Source organism: Alligator mississippiensis, chromosome 2, assembly GCF_030867095.1.
Source record: "Alligator mississippiensis isolate rAllMis1 chromosome 2, rAllMis1, whole genome shotgun sequence".
Taxonomy (NCBI): Eukaryota; Metazoa; Chordata; order Crocodylia; family Alligatoridae; genus Alligator; species Alligator mississippiensis.
Window position 1 is genome coordinate 244,398,476 of NC_081825.1, and position 16,124 is coordinate 244,414,599.

The window sequence follows — 16,124 nt, forward strand, 5'->3', positions numbered from 1 at the left end:
CCACTTGTCTTATCTGTCATTCATTGATGAGACTATCCACTTCCACCTTCAATCGACTCGTGAGGCCAATTTCCCTATCCCACCTATTGACTTTTGGAACAAGCACCTTCAAGTTTTTTCCCCTGCAATCCCATCTTCTAGGGCGAAGCTTCCTGTACACATTCACAAAACTTCATCATTCATCTCCTATAAATCTCTTATTTAAAACTTTTTTTTGCTTTGATACCTACAGAAAATATTGTGTTAATTAGGTTGCAGGTGTTCTGGGATCATTGCCTATCTTGCTGACCAATAATATCTCAGTTTCATTTTCTTCCCCATTTGTCTTTGCTTTAATGGTGTTGGTGTTTGAATGCATCAGTGGTGTATTGTGCAGTAATTCCAGCTGCTGTAGTAAATTTGGTGATGTAAATGTGCCTTAAATGACTTCGGGCTGCCCTATAGGCATGAAGCGAAGCACTGGGCTCCATTCAGCTCAGGGGCTCCACAGAGCCTGTGCAGGCAGCCTGGCAGCAGCCCAGGAAGGCAGGCTCCACCCAAGAAAAAAAAAACAAAACGGCGAGCCTGATCTTTTTTTTTTCCCCCCCTGGAGCCTGCCTAAGCTGTGCACAGGCCCGGTGCTTCCCTCCATGGTTGCAGTGCTCCCTAGGACTGCACAAGCTGGGTGCCTGCGGGCAGGTGCCACTGGGGGGCACCGCTGCCGCGGAGGGAAGTACCAGCTCCACCCCCGCAGCCCAGGGACCACTCCATTTGCTTTCAGATTGCCCTCCCCTCCCTGCCACCGGAGAGGCACCAAAGTGCACAGTTATGTGCACAACCTGGGGGTTTACTTGGCCCTAAACTGAAGTGGTGTTTTTAAAAACCTACCGCTTCAATTTAGGGCTCCCATTTCATCTACGCACACCCTATTACAATGAGATCTTGATCCATGATTAGGGCTTCTGGGCACTGCAGTGAAGCATATACTAAATAATTTATTTTGAAAACTTAGTGGCAGTAACAGATAGGAAGAAATGATGAAGAATCTGCACCTAGAAGTGAAATGTGATGTTGGCTAATAAACCATTTCTTAATTGAAAACGGATTTATTTAAAAGTTGATTTATTCTACACCATTCCCAGGAACATAAGAACAATTTTAGATCTAAAGTTTTCTTTTCAAGAAGCTGATAATGATTCAGTTAAAAAGTATTTACTTGATAGTTAATACTGATTCATAACAACACAGTTGTACTAAAAGGCATATTCAACATACTTATCTGACCTTTAGAGTTCGTAAAAATAGTATCTGCATGTATGTGTGTATTAGGGATGTAAATATTTTTTTAAATATCAGTTTAACCAATATAATTAGAGGAGGTTAAACAGTTAACCGAGAACACAGCAGCTCAGACACAGCTGCCACTGGTAGCTGCTTTCAGGGACCTTTGAGGAGCCAGGGGGAGGAGGCAGCAAGGCCAGCCAGATGATATAGCCCACCTGAAGCTCTGGGCTGGGAGGGGGGAGCATCTGTAACAGGCAGCTAATGACTTAATTGATAAGTCATTAAGCTGCCTGCTGTTTCACTCTTTAACCTCCTAGGCCAGTGGTTCTCAACCTTTTTTATACCAGGATCTAGTTGTAAACATCAATGGCCAGTCCCAACCCAGTGCCCCTCACTCATGAGCCACTGCCTTCTGCCCCCAGGCCCCAGAACCCCAATGTGTGGGGCAGGGGGTGGGTGTGTGGGATACTTGGGGTGGCCCCAAGCAGCCCCTTACAGGCTGGAACTCTGTCACCCTGCTAGGGAAAAGCCACAGTTTCCTACCTTTTTCTCCTTTAAAGGAGAATCCATTTTTAGAGTTTGTTGATCCATTTTTAAAGTTTGTTCATGACCCTTTCATATATTCTTGCGACCCACTTTTGGGTCGTGACCCACAGGTTGAGAAACACTGTCCCAGACTATGGGTACTAATCCCTCCTCACCTTCTCCCTCTGCCTTCCCTCCTCCTTACTCCCTCCTGCTTGCCCTGTTGCTTTGTGGTTCCTGCTGGGGCATTGCATGACTTCCCTTCCCCCTTTTCCCACCTGGACTGTGCCCCATCCCATGCTAAACAATAACCAGTAAGCTAACTATTTATCAATGGGATTTTGGGTTAAACAATGAATCATTTAACCATTAACATCCCTAGTATGCATGTATGTTTTTTTCTTTCTTTTGGGATTAAATTGCTTAATGCTATTCTTCCCCAGCATGTGGCTGTTGTAGCGTAATCCAGGATATAGTCCTGTGCAAGGTGTTCCCAGCACCTGAGAAAATGCAGTGCAGGAAATACTGGAGGCGTGTCTCACTAAGCAAGGAAACTCCAACTTTCTCCACTTATGGTGACATACCCAGAAATCCCTGGGGTACATCTCAATCAGGTGGGGAAAGCCAGGCTGGTGATCCCAGGGGTTGAGAGGCCTGATCCTTCAGGCATTCCCAGGGTGTATAGGACCAGGCTTCTCAAGCCTGGGACAATGGGCGATGTATATTTTACCCGGTGAAGCAGATTAACTATGCTGGGCACATCTGGGACCCATGTCGGCACAGCTGACTTGCTTCATTTGGCAACATCTGTTTGTAACTCAGGACTCCTAACCAGTGAAGCTACACCATTCTTTAAAATATTATTAATAATATGATACTTGTCACAGGCCAGCTAGGCACTGTGAGTATATCAATGTTATTACAGGCCAACTGGGCTATTTGATTCCATTTTGGATCGAGGAGGCAAAGCTGGGAGTGGAATAAAGGCAAATTTATTATAGCTTACACACACACACACACACACACACACAACAGTTAACAGAAAGATAAATGCAATAAGCAGATAAGGCAGTATAAAAGAGCTAATAGTAAATAATAACAACAGATAATAATAACAGATAGATCAATCTGTCACAGGCCAACTGGGCACTGCGAGGGTATTGGCCACACTGGGCTGTTCAAAACAAATAGACAGACATGGGTTGGCAACTTATCGATAGTCCCTCAATGCCAGGTGCGTGCCAAGTGATTCCAGCGAAGTCAGGCTTCCCTGATGATCAACGCTGTCAGAGGGATTACCGGGGAAGGTCCCTTGCTCAGGATCCAATCCTCACTCACACCAGGTGTCTGGGGTCTGGACGTGGGACAGAAATGACCATTCTGTTCCCTCCTTCCTGCTGGTTACCTGATGCATGTGTTTTTTATACCTAGTCTTATGTTAGTCTGTTGACCTCAGGACCACTCACAATATTGCCCTATAGCTGTTACCCTATGGGATTGAAAGGTGTTAAAATTATCATAAAAGGTTACTACCCAGACTCATGTTTATCCAATAAGTAAATTATGATGCAGCACCTTTAGGTTTGAAATTGACATTGCTCCGCCTAAATCCCAACCCCTTTTAGGCTTCAGTTGAATATGCTTTCTTAGGATTTGCTTTCCTGGAATGTGTTTGGGTGTGCCTAGCAGTTGGATCCAGTTTTTATCGCTAAGGCTGAACCCTGAGCAAAAAACCATTAGGCCAGCTAATCTCACAGCTACAGGTTTGCCTATGGGGCCCAGTCAGTTCCATGAACAGTTAATTTATCATTTTGGTTAAACTTATGACAGACAAGTTACATTTGCAGATTACAAATTTACAAGCTTATATTAACTAATATTACCTATTTAGGCAAAATACCAAATGCCTCCAAGAAGCACATATTATTGCTTATTAATCCCTCTGGTTCTGGCGGTCACAGATACTGAAAAAGAAAAAAACCCAGAGCATTGTACATCATTGTACACTTACTCTCTAGACATGGAGAGATATTAGCATGATGAGAATTAAACCAGGCTCTTCAAGATAAAGTCTTCAAATTTTAAAAACCCTATGAAGACTGACCTTAATAGATATTGTGAGGAAATAGCTCCAGTTTTAACTGAATGACTTCCCAGCATGACAAGCTTAAGTAACAGTTGTATTTTTGTCTCTATATAACATGTGACTGTTTGGGTAAAGCCAATCACTGAAGGGTAACCAAGTGAATTCAATTGGAATGAAAAACCAGAGACAGCTTAATGTTTTATGCTGGTCATAGATTAATAGTCTTGTGTTCTGTGGGACAAAAGACAAGTGCATTCACATTGCTTCGGAGTTTAAGACACTGTGTTCATAAAAGACTTATCCTGATGAAATAGACTTTTTTCTTTTCAACATATAAATGGTTTCCTGAAGTAAAAATTGAGACACGAGGGAAGTTTTTCATTATTAAAGGAATATATATGGATGCAACTATTTAATACAGTATTAATCAGATTTGAGAGTGGTTTTACTAAATTAAAATTGAAATGGTTCAGTTGGATTTTTTTTCTGGAGCAGGATGATATATAAGCTGTGATCTATTTCAAACATTAACTAGTGTAACTGAACTAATAATATATAGAGAGATTCTTTAAATGAAAGAATAACTAAGAGGTGTCTTTTTACCCTGTTTTAAACAGGTAGAAAAAAATATTTTGTTGAATTTACCAGTGAACCAAACTTCACTTCTAATGCTGTTGAGTAGATTATATTTTCTATTATAGTCTGTATTCCTTTATGAATCATTTCTGACTAGATTACTAGAATATAATTTTAATATTTAATTTCCTATGTAGAACTTTTTAAAATGTTTATCTCATGAAAGATGAATTGATACATGCCGTATTGGAACGTATGTTTTGAAAATGAATTGAAATATTTAATTTAAAAAAAATAGGCCTGATTCATTATGCACTATATTCAGACATCTACATATTTTTAAATTTATATTTGAATGTCTAAGAAATATACAAATAGTTAGTGAATGTTATTTAAAAGAACCTAATATACTGCTTACTGAGCACGTCTCATGAGACACTTAACTGCACGGTAGCATAGTTTACTATGAAGTTAGCCTGTGCACCTACACGTGTGCAGGGGACAGAATGGCCTGGTGGGCTGCATCCAGCCCATGGGCCACATTTTGCCCACCCCTGATTTAGGCAGCCACCATCAGCTTCAACAGGGCATGGGATGATGCAGTTGCTAAGGTACAAGGTTGACAACACAGGGGTTGCAAGTCTGAAGCAATAGCAGAAGTGTTCATGGCATGGCCTGTCAGATTCAACAAATTGGTGAATTTTGCTAAATATCTTGTTATACAAGCACACAAAAAAGGAAAGGACGCTTCATAGGAAGTTAAACCTAATAACTAAAAGACAGAATATAGCTCTCAGGCAGCAGAATTAAGAATATTTTTAAGATACTTAGTTCTCCTAAACCCCCCCCCCAACAAACAAACAAACAAAAAACCTTCTATGTTACTCTAATTGAAAGTAAATAATTTTAGGGACAAAGAAAAAAATGAAAACAAAATTTCTTACGTTATTTAATTATAAACTAGATAAAATGATTTCCTTATGTAAAATTATTATGGGACTAAGTAGTCTCACTGGATTCCACTATGAAGAAGGTCTTTTACCAAGTTCTTACATCAAGGCTGCCCGTAACAAGCAGGTTTTGTCATATCCCCTCCAAGTCAGTCCTGTCGCAGGGCACATCAGTGCTCTGCTCCTAGAGAGTGGAAACTGCCAGGGAGAGAGAGCCCTGGCAGAACATAACAAGCACAGCTGCGGGTTGCCTGGGCAACTAATGTGAGTCAGCTGGCCAGAAGGGGGCAGGGCCTGGCCCTCATAAAGCCCAGGGCTGAGGCCAGGCTGGCAGTTCTCTGCCAGTGGCCAGGGAGGCAGGAGCTCCTGGGGCTAGAATGTAAGCATTGCAAGAACCGCTCTAGCTGAGTGAAGGATGGCAGCTCTGAGAGGTTTGAGCACCGTGGTTTAGCCAGATGGCTTTGAGTTGAGTTATAGCCAGGAGGCTCGAGTTTGTTTGCTTCTGATATTACACCGGTGGTTTAGGTGAGGCTATAGGGGTTGGAGGAGGCCTCATAAAGGGCCCCACGGTGGTGTGGGGGCCCTAGCGCCAGTCAGGGCACAGTATCCTTATAAAGGGGGGGACCCCAGTGGTATGGGAACCCCGGTGCCAGTAAGGGCGCAGCACCAGTGAGGGTGCAGTGTTCTCAAGGGGGAACCCCAGTGGTATGGGAACCCCAGTGCCAGTGAGGGCGCAACTTGTGGGGTACATAGACCCCAGTCCCAGAGAGGGGCAGCTTTGAGAAGCCCCAGTGCAGGCACGACGAGCCCCAGAGAGGGAGCCATATTATTAGGAAGCCCAGTGCGGGCGCGGTGAGCCTCTGAAACAGGGCTAGTGCTGCGGAAAACCCCAGAGCAGGGTGGAGTGCTGCAATGGCCCCCGGTGAGAGGGGGTAGTGGTGCGGTGAGCCCTGGGAGAAGGGGGTAGCAGCGCGGTGGGCCCGAGAGTCAGGGGGTGTTGCCAAGAAGTCCCCAGAGTGGGCGCGGAGAGCCCCAGATGGGGGGCTGTATTTTAGAACCCCAAGTACAGGCAACATTACAGGTTAGGCCCCAGACAGGGGGCAACACTACAGAGATGGCCCCAGAAAGGGGCAATGTTACAGGGAGGCCCCGAGTGGGCTCGGAGTGCCCGAGAGAGGGCAGCCCAGAAGAGGAGGCCCCAGAGAGCGGGGCAAGAGTACATAGAGGAGGACCGAGAGACGGGCCGTGTACATATAGAGAGACATATTAGTGTCTATCCCTTCAGCAAGGCTTGGGGCGTGGTATTAGGGGTTGGTAGGAGCCACGCGTAGCCTGTAAGGCTAGGGTGCCTGGGGAACACCCATCATACCGGGAGACCCCCAGAGGGTCCGGGAACACACGGGGACAGAGGTCCCAGCTAACCATGCCCAGGGAGTCGTAAGGCAGCCTCCCAACTTTATCTAACCATCAAAGACATGGCGGGCGAGAATTTGAGGGTGCCCTTGGGCCGACTTGGCACGGTGAGGGGGCCGTAAGGAGATCATGGCCCTCCTGAAGGACCCTGCTGTGACAAGTCCCTAAGGCAGTTGCCCCATTTATCCCACCCTAATTCTGCCACTGATTACATGAAAGAGAAACAGAAAAAAAATACTAATAAATTCTGTGAAAACTCTATGGTCTCTGGGAGCCCACGGGTCAGCAGTCAGATATCCTTGTTCTATAAACTTGGTCAGTGAAAACTAAGAAAAATGGCTGTAAACTGCATGCAGTGATTGTGAGGTAGAATAAGTTACATGTTATCCAGTTGCTTTGAAATAAAAGTTTCTGGACAAACATTCAAGTCCTCTGATAAAAAGATGTAAAATATAGTTTCTTTGGAAGGTCAGCCCCATATTTCCCCTTACTTTTTTCCCCACTAATCCACTGCATGAAGAAAAACCCTGAAGATGGGTTAAGACAGCTAAACAATAAAAGATTAACTTTTTATGACTTGAAAAACAGGAAAAATACTGAAATGAAATGCTGTCTGTTCAACATTTGGAAGCTGAAAGCTGGAAAAAATATATTCGTCAAAAACAATGCAGGAAATGACAATGTCCATGTTAACATATTTCCTGCTAATTGTAGTAGATGAAATACAACTTCTGTGCTCCTACTTAGAGACCCCACTAAATGACAGTAAGAAAGGAATAAATTATTATAATGGAACATATCTTGCTCATAATTTAAAAAGGCATGACTTCATTGTATTTTAAAGGAGCATTTCTACAATGAGCCATTAATCCATAAGCTAAGTAATCAATATACCATGGAAAGGGCATGAAATGAAGGAAACAAGGTACAAAAACTTGACTAAAACCACCTAGCTCTTATGCAGCATAATTCAGCGTGCACATGACAGTAGATTACTAAAAGGAGAATATTCCTGAGAATAAGACATATGTAATATTTTTCTTTCAAAAGTCTGGAAATAGTACAAAATGTTTAACCATTTATTTCTTAGAGATTTATCAGATGGAAATAGATAATAGATTTAACAAATGGAAATAGATTATAGATCATGTGAAACTAAATGTAAAATTCCACATATGGCTAGGAGTACAAATATATTAATTTTGACACGGGTTGAGGAAATAGAAGAAATATTAGGATAAAGCAAGGCTGTCGTGGAGGTGCCTGCGGAGCTGTCGGACCCTTATGGTGGTAGTGCTAACCCCTTTGGCTGCCATTGGTGCTGTTCCAATGTGGTTCCAGAACTCAAGGTAACACTGCTTGCCTTCTTCATCCCTACCCACTGCTGAAATTGAGGTTTTTAGTTGCCACTGGCAACTAAAATTGGCAGCAGAGTAAAAGGTGAGCAACTGCGGTTTTAACTCCCTAGGTTCCAAAGATGCACTGAAAAAGTCCAAGATTCCTGAGCTAGAGGTATGTAATTAAAAAAAAAAAATCATATACAATTACTACGTTTTAAATTATATCACTGACAGTTGTGTTATTAAGTGTCAGTTCATCTTCAATGCTGTACATAACTCCCCGATTATATGTACTGTACTTTTCTATTTTCCTTTAGTTTCTTCTTGTTTAGTCTTTTTAAATATGAATGATTTTAATGAAAGAAATATTAAAATAACTGTAAAGTAAAAACTATTGTAAATGCAAACATAGAAAAGGAATTTTTTTTAAGATGTGTATGTCATTCCAATGGATACCAAGTAAACCTGTGATGACTAGATAATCCATTAGATGTGTAGGTTAGACATTGGGAGACTAAACATTATTGTATCAAAATCTCATGGGCATCTTCTTCTCTCTACTCCCCCCCCCCAAATAAATTAGGCTCCACCCAGTTTTAGGTCCTGTGCAAAACATAGAAAGCAATATCCCGATTATAAATGGAAGGAGATACCACCCTCACATCACAGTAAAAGCTACTCAGTGTAGGTTCACAACTATGGAGCACTTTACCTTTGATCTTAACTCTGTAGTAAGCTTTTAACTCTGTAATAAAGAGTGGACACAAAAGTATTGTCTCAAGGTAGAAGACTGTATTACAGTGGCCAGACATGTAACCAGCAATTTTTGTGCCTTGGGCAGAGATGCTGAAGAGTGAAAGGTAGAGGAGGGAGATTGCTGAGCACCAGAAAGCAAGGGGCAGGTTGGAAACACTGGAGAGACTTGTCAGATCCCAAAGACTCAAAGATCCAGGCTGCTGCTGCTGTTGCCCCTGAAGTTTGGTTTCCCCCCACAAGGGCTGTTGCCGGTGCCATAGTATAACCTGGCATCTGCACTAATCTGGCATCCCCTTTAACTAGGCTTTCCCACCTCTAGTTATGCTACTTATAGTGGTTGGCCACTAGGGGTAGGGACAGACATTACACATAAACTGGTTTCAGTGATCAGAAACTGGTTTAAACCTGTAATAGAACAGACATTCCGTGCACATAAACCAGTTTGAAAATGGTCAAAACCGGTTTGAGATAAACCTGGTTGAATGTAGTATCAGACTTAACTGATTTGATTCAAACCAGTTTATGCAATGTCTGTTCCAGACCTAGGTGGTGGGGGAAACAGCTGACTCAGGGTGAAACTAAGGGAACACACACACACACACACACACACACACACACACACACACACACACACACCCTCCTTATTTTCTGAGGGAAGGAATCTCTAGAGAAATTGCACCAGGACTTTAACATCTTCCACCTTCCCATCAAACTAACTCTGGAATACTCCACCTGGCAAATCCATTTCTTGGACACCATTGTGAATTGCAATAGCCACATGACCCCTACTTTGTATCAAAAAACAAATGACTGCTATCGCTACCTCCACACCACCAGCTTTCATCCTAAATACATCATTTACAGCTAAGCTCTAGGGCTAGGTACAGACATTACACCTACCACACTTTAAGCATACAGAGAGTGCTTTAAGGCCATAATTGAACATTCATAGCTCTTAGAGCACTTAAAAAATGGCAGACCATGTTCCAAGTTAACCATCAATGGATGAAGGATTAGACTGAAGTGGTTTATGTTATAGTGCTTTATTAAATGCCTGTGCCAGATCCAATTGAGGGTTAACTTACAGCACAATCACCACCATCCCAGGTGGCATTGTGCAGGGCTGCCCTCTAGCCTCAGGTACAGTTTGTTTGCTCTGCCCATGTGCTAAGCCAGCCCCACCCCCTAAGCTATCACTGATCCAAGTCAGTGACAGCCTCTGATCACAGCCCTGCCTCCTTCCTCCAGCCAGCTGTGAACTGCAGCTGCCATGGATGGGGAAAGGGTGGGTCTCTCTCTCTGCTGCTGCCCCAGGCCCACACTGTGGCACTGCCTGGCCAGGGGAGGTGGGGAAGGACTGCAAAGGAAGGGCTTTTTGTCTCTGTAGTAGCCCTGGCCCTATGGCATACCAGTGCCTGGCTGGGGTTGTTGTGGGGACACAGATCCCAGATCTCTTTCCCCCATACCTCCTCTGAGCTGGCCAGGAGGGCTGCCCATCTGGCAGGGCCACAGGGGAAGGGGTCCTGGCTCCTTCCCCCTGCAGCAGCCCTGACCCCATGGTGTGCTGCTATATGGCTGGAGGGGCTGAGGGGGAAAGAGTCCAGGGTCTATCCCCCCCATCCACCACTAACAGTTGTCAGCTGGTGGGTGTGGGCAGAGTTGGGGAAAGGGGCTACTCCAGCAGCCTCCTGGAAAGCAGGCAGCAGAGGCCCTAGTGGCCAGTGTGGGCAGGCTCTGAGCCCCTCCCCTGCCCATCAAACAGTGAATGTCTGTTCAGTTCTCATGCTGTAACTTATAGTGCTTTAAATTAAAGTGAGATAGTTAGAGTGCTTCCAACAGGGACTTTTTCAATGTCTATATTTAGCCTACATTACAGCCATATCTGCCCTGATCCTACAGACACAAATCCATACCTCAGAGATCTAGAACTGGGTTTCATACATTTATGATATAATCCCAAAATTGTAGCTATTCAAATCAACAGAATGTTTTGTTGCTCACAGTGTTTAAGTAAAGAAAAATATAGCAATAGGACTTTGATCCCAAAGTACAGAGTAATAAAAAGCATGAGTAAAACAGGCCAACAAAAACAACTTGAACAAAAATATTTCTGACCTATTAATCGCGTTATTATAATATGTTTAAGAAACATCTGTAGCCTTCAGGGGAGCTTTCAGACTAGTGTATTTGCATTAGTGGCTACAGATGTATTATTATGGTTTAATTACTCAGGATATGGGAACTGAATAGTTCAAACTGAATATGCAGGTACAAGGAAAACAAGATACCTAAATATAGATTTGGTGAGTGAACATGATTTAGATGGATTGCCATCTTAGGCTGCACAGAAGCCACTGATATTTAACTACAAAGTAATGGAAATGTAGGGGCAAGGGCCTAAGATCCAGAAAAATTAAAATATAAGCATAAGAAATTAGGATAATTAGTAGACCTGACCCCCTCTAAATAAAGACCTGAAATACATGACATGATTGTATACTGTGTGTGGCCGGTCTATGCCTCAGGAGCTGCAGTTGAGGCCCCTGACAACTGTGTAGTTCCTGCTCTGCTCAGGATCCCTGGTGTCCCTTCTGTTCTCTTGCTTGCCACACCTTGCTGGAATTGATTCACTTGGGAAATGGGAAGCTGCCCAGGCCCCTGAAATAGCTGCTGGTCTGCCATTGATTAGTGCACTAACAATACTGGATCTTATGGGTCCATTTTTAAATAAGAATCTATCACTTTTGTCCTACTTATAAAATGTTCTTATTAAATTAATACATATTTTATATGGGAGTGGAGGGGTAAAAAATAAGGCTCAGGATCAGCTTCAACATATATGCAGTCACTGGAATTTTGTACAGGCTTGAGAAACATTTGGTCCCAGGGAGCTCCTGGTCCTGGCTTCCTGATCAGGGCCAGGGGACTTGAAAAGAGCTGCAGGGAAGGTCCCTTAGCCTGATACAACAGTGAGGCAGTTAGCTGCTAGCTCACTCCTAGCTGTCCCACTGGCAGGGTGCTGAAACCTACTTCATCCCTGCAGTTCTTTCCTCAGTCACCTGATTGGGGCACGGAGCTGGGACCTTCCCCTGACTAGGACAGTTCCCAGCCCCAACCCCACAAGTCGGGTGGAGGCTAGGGAGCCTGTTCCCTGCTCAGCTCTGCAAGTGTGCAGCTAGGTAGGGAACAAGCTGGGGAGCTGGAGATAAGGATCTCATTCCCTGCTCTCCAATCACAATCTCAGAGGAGGGGGCTTGGAGCTCTCTGCTATTGGGGCAAAGGGCCATAGCCCCCACCCGGGGTCTGGAGGCAGAGCCCATTCTAGCAGCAGGCAGCTCCTGGGGGCAGGGAGCAATCTCCTGCACCCTGGTTGATGGCTGACCCAGAACAGATTTGCTCCTGTCAGTTGTCTACGTGAGCACGACTACGCCATTACTAATCCAAAGTAAATTTGTTACTTGCATTTGCAGATAGTAAATTTACTCGTGATTACTGAGGTTTACTGTGTAGGGCCCCTAAAAAATGTACAAAATTACTATTTATCTACCCCTGGCTGCCTATCATGCGGCCCTCAGTGGTTTGCCAAAACTCAGTAAGCAGCCCTCCGCCCAAAATAATTGCCCGCCCCTGGCTAAATGTGGTGGATTGTGCATGCAGAACACACAGACTATTTGGGGGGATTCAGTCGTACCTATATTGTTCCACTGAAGAAATAAGATCTAATGTATATGATATTTGTGTAGTTATGGCTTTGTAGGGTCACAGGGACATTTTTTGCCCAATCCCATTTACACTATTTCGGGGAACCAGAAGTCACATGACACATCCTTTTAGCTTCTTTCATGTCTCCATGTTGGCTTATTCAATAGTCTTTGTTCTTCCTGTAACCTACATGCTTTTCCTTTCCTCATCTCTTCTGCATTATTCCTGCTGTGTATCACTTTTAAGTTGTGACACACAGAACTTTCTCATGTCCCCTTGTGCTTTCCTGCCCTCATTATCAGTATATTCCAAAAGAGGGCCTTGAATTCATTGTTGGTCTTTATTACTAGCCTGTGGCTACAAAGGGTGATTTGCTTTCTGCTTCCACTTGTGAAAGAACTAACATATTGTTTCATACGTGGCTGCTAGAAATGCCTAGATCAGGATTTCCAGTTGGGGTCCATGGGATGCATGTGGTCTGTGAGCTGTTAATTTGTGACCCCTGGGCTTTCACCCATCTGTCACTTCCCTCGCCTCTCTGCCTGCAGCAACAGAGGAGGACTCTAAGTTCCCCCTCCCTCTTCCAGGTTCTGCCTCCTGTCCCCGACCCTGGGAACTGGAGCTGTCCAGCAAGGCATATCACACTGTGCTGGGGAAGGCTGTAGCACTGTGAGCTGAGGGTGGGTATTGGGGCACCCACATGCATGGTGCAACAGAGACCATAGACAGGGAATTGGGGCTGCCCATGCATTGGATGCAGAAAAATGGGGGTGCTCACACATGCTGTGCAGTGGGGATGAGGGCCATGGCCAGGAATCAGCGTGGGGGCTGCCTGGACAGGGTGCAGTGGGCACTTGTGCAGTATATAGCCCGGGGGGACCATGGGTTGCTCTGGTGCAGTCGGTGTTATTCCATCCACCTAGAAGTTGAACAGCTCTGTCCTAAATAATACCTTCTAGCACTTCCTTACAAGGCAGTGTCTAGGAAAGTTGTTGGGTGTGGAGAGAAGAGCAGAATGACTGAGGGAGCAGCCAAAAGAAAAGAGATTTTGAAGGTGTGTTGGAATTTGGCTTACATACGGATTGATCCTTTTAAGTGAGATGCAAGATTAAATTGAAAATATAGGTTTTGAACCTTCAGTTAGGGAAGACTGTGAACCTAAAGTCATTGGTGTTATTTTTAGTAAACGTCTGTTGTTCAGTAGGATGTGCATGCCAGATATCCTTTCGACCATTGTCTGTACATCCAGAGCAGTGTTTAAATAACATTATACAATAGCTTATTTTTATTATAAGGTGTTTATAAATATTAACCAATACTAATCTAAATTCATCTGAATTTTGGATCAGATCCTAAGGCGCATTTTTTGTAATAAAGTGGCAACAGCAGTTACAAATCATTTTATTCTTGTACGTTACAACTTTAGCATATATTTGAGTACTTTATAGTCTTATGCCATTCACTGTCACAAAATTAAATTAAAAACCTTCATTGTTCATGCACATTGCTTTGAACTTTTTTGAGAAATGCCCAACTATCCACATTCATTTTCTAATACGGTATAATTCTTTCATTGTGCCTATGCAAATATAATTTTGCATTAAACACCAAAAACACAAAACTTTAATGGATTGTCCTATTCAGTTTTTATCCATTGTTTTGAGTACTGAGCATAACATTAGCTAAGGAAAAGACTTACAGTATTAGCAGTTACTCAGTGCAGTAGGGGCCCTAACTTTAGCTAACTTTTAACCATAAAACGTAATAGAGCATGCTGGAATTTTCTGGAAAATGACTTTAACTGTCCTCATTCCACTGAACCACTTTCTCCTTTCTGTATTCTGATAGGAAACCTGATGGAGTGAGACTAATTGTTCTCATCTGATGGGAGGCAAGGACTGAATAGGGCTCAGGAGTCCAAATTAAATTTAGAATTATTTGGCAAGTATATAGAAGATGCATAACAAACTTGCTATTACAAAGGGAAAAGGACAAAAAGAAAAAGAAAAAAAAATTAAGCCATGTTAACTTCAACTATTTGGCTTCTGATGTTGAAGATAAAGCAAACAAACAAATCCCTGTAAGTTCCATTTTTGGAGAGAGAGAATAAAGTTACCACTAACCTTTTTGTGTTACTTTTTCACATGTGAGTTCTGTTGCACGTAGTCTCTTAGGACGTGTGTAGATGAAACGAGGGCCCTAAATTGAAGCAGTGGGTTTTTAAAAACACCACTTCAATTTAGGGCCCTTTAAACCCCCATGTTGTGCACACACCCAAGCTTACCTGCCTCTCCAGCAGCAGGGAGGGGAGGGCAAGGTGCGGGTGGAGTGGTCCCTGAGCCGCAAGGGAGCTGGTGCTTCCCTCTGTGGCAGCAATGTGCTTCTCCCCACACCCAGCCGGCACTCGCCCGCAGGCACCCAGGCCCCCTTGCAGCTCAGGCAGGCAGAAAGGCTCCAGGGAGGTGTGGGGGGAGGGGGGAAAGATCAGGCATGCTACAATTTTTTTTTCTTGGGCAGAGTCTGCCTTCCTGGCCTGCGGCCTGCAGGGCTTCCTGCAGAGCCCCTGAGCTGCACAGAACCTGGTGCTTCACTCCGCACCTGTAGGATAGCAAACTAAAACTGCTTCGAGGAGTTTTAGTTTGCTGCGCCCCAAGTCATTTAAGCTGCATTATGCTGCCAAATTTGCTACTGAGCAGTAATTCCAGCTGCTGTACACCACTGATGTGTGCAAATACCAACACCCTTAAAGCAGTGCAAAAGCATTTAACCCGCTTTAAAGTGCCATGCACACATGCCCTCAACTACTATGACCTTGAGTAGGGAAACTATCCTTATTCAGGACAGCACTTAAGTGCATATTTAACACAAAGATTAAAAGATAAGCATATATGCTCTAGATGATGGTTTCTGTAACTGTATCATATGTGAAACTTTTCTAATAGATTCCCACTCTACTATAATTCTGATATATTTTTTAAAGGCAAAAACATCAAATGAAGTAGACTTCAGCTTGCTCAGCTTGTAGTAGCAACTGGTATTTAATATACATCTGTTCTCTAGTATGCCAATGAAATGTAATTTCATGTGCCAAACATCCATTCTGATAATAAACCTCTCTTTAATTAATCCTTGAACTTCCCAGGGATACAGCATTATCCTGTCCTGAGCAATGTAATACTGGCACAGATGCAAAAATGAACTGAATGGCAGAAATTTTTTTTTAAGTTAATTAAGCAGACTACTTCCATGGTGTTTAGAAGTCTAAAGCTTCATTTTGCTCTGCCAGAATTGACCAATGCCAATAAAAAGAGCTGGTTACATAATGAAGAATGTTCTCTTGTATTTCATAATAGAACTCTTTGGGTTTTAGAAAAGCTTGATAAAGATGAGATGCTGTAATTTCTTTTGAAGTTTCACTGAGAGTGTTTTTTCATTTACTAGTGTTAGGGTACAAACACAGAGCATTTTTTTAGATGTCATGTAGTCAACCATATGCTAAGCCTACCCAAAAAG

General features: G+C 43.4%; 1 long non-coding RNA gene across 1 annotated transcript in view; it reads right to left on the reverse strand.

Moving 5' to 3' along the window:
- The window catches only part of LOC109285458 (uncharacterized), a 49,990-nt gene extending 35,011 nt beyond the window's left edge, over positions 1-14,979 (reverse strand). The window contains exons 1-2 of the long non-coding RNA XR_002093207.2: positions 14,896-14,979; positions 14,735-14,810 (exon numbers count right to left, since the gene is read on the reverse strand). This is a non-coding gene — a long non-coding RNA (uncharacterized LOC109285458). The remainder of the gene's footprint in view (positions 1-14,734; positions 14,811-14,895) is intronic.
- Between the last annotated feature and the right edge of the window lie 1,145 nt (positions 14,980-16,124).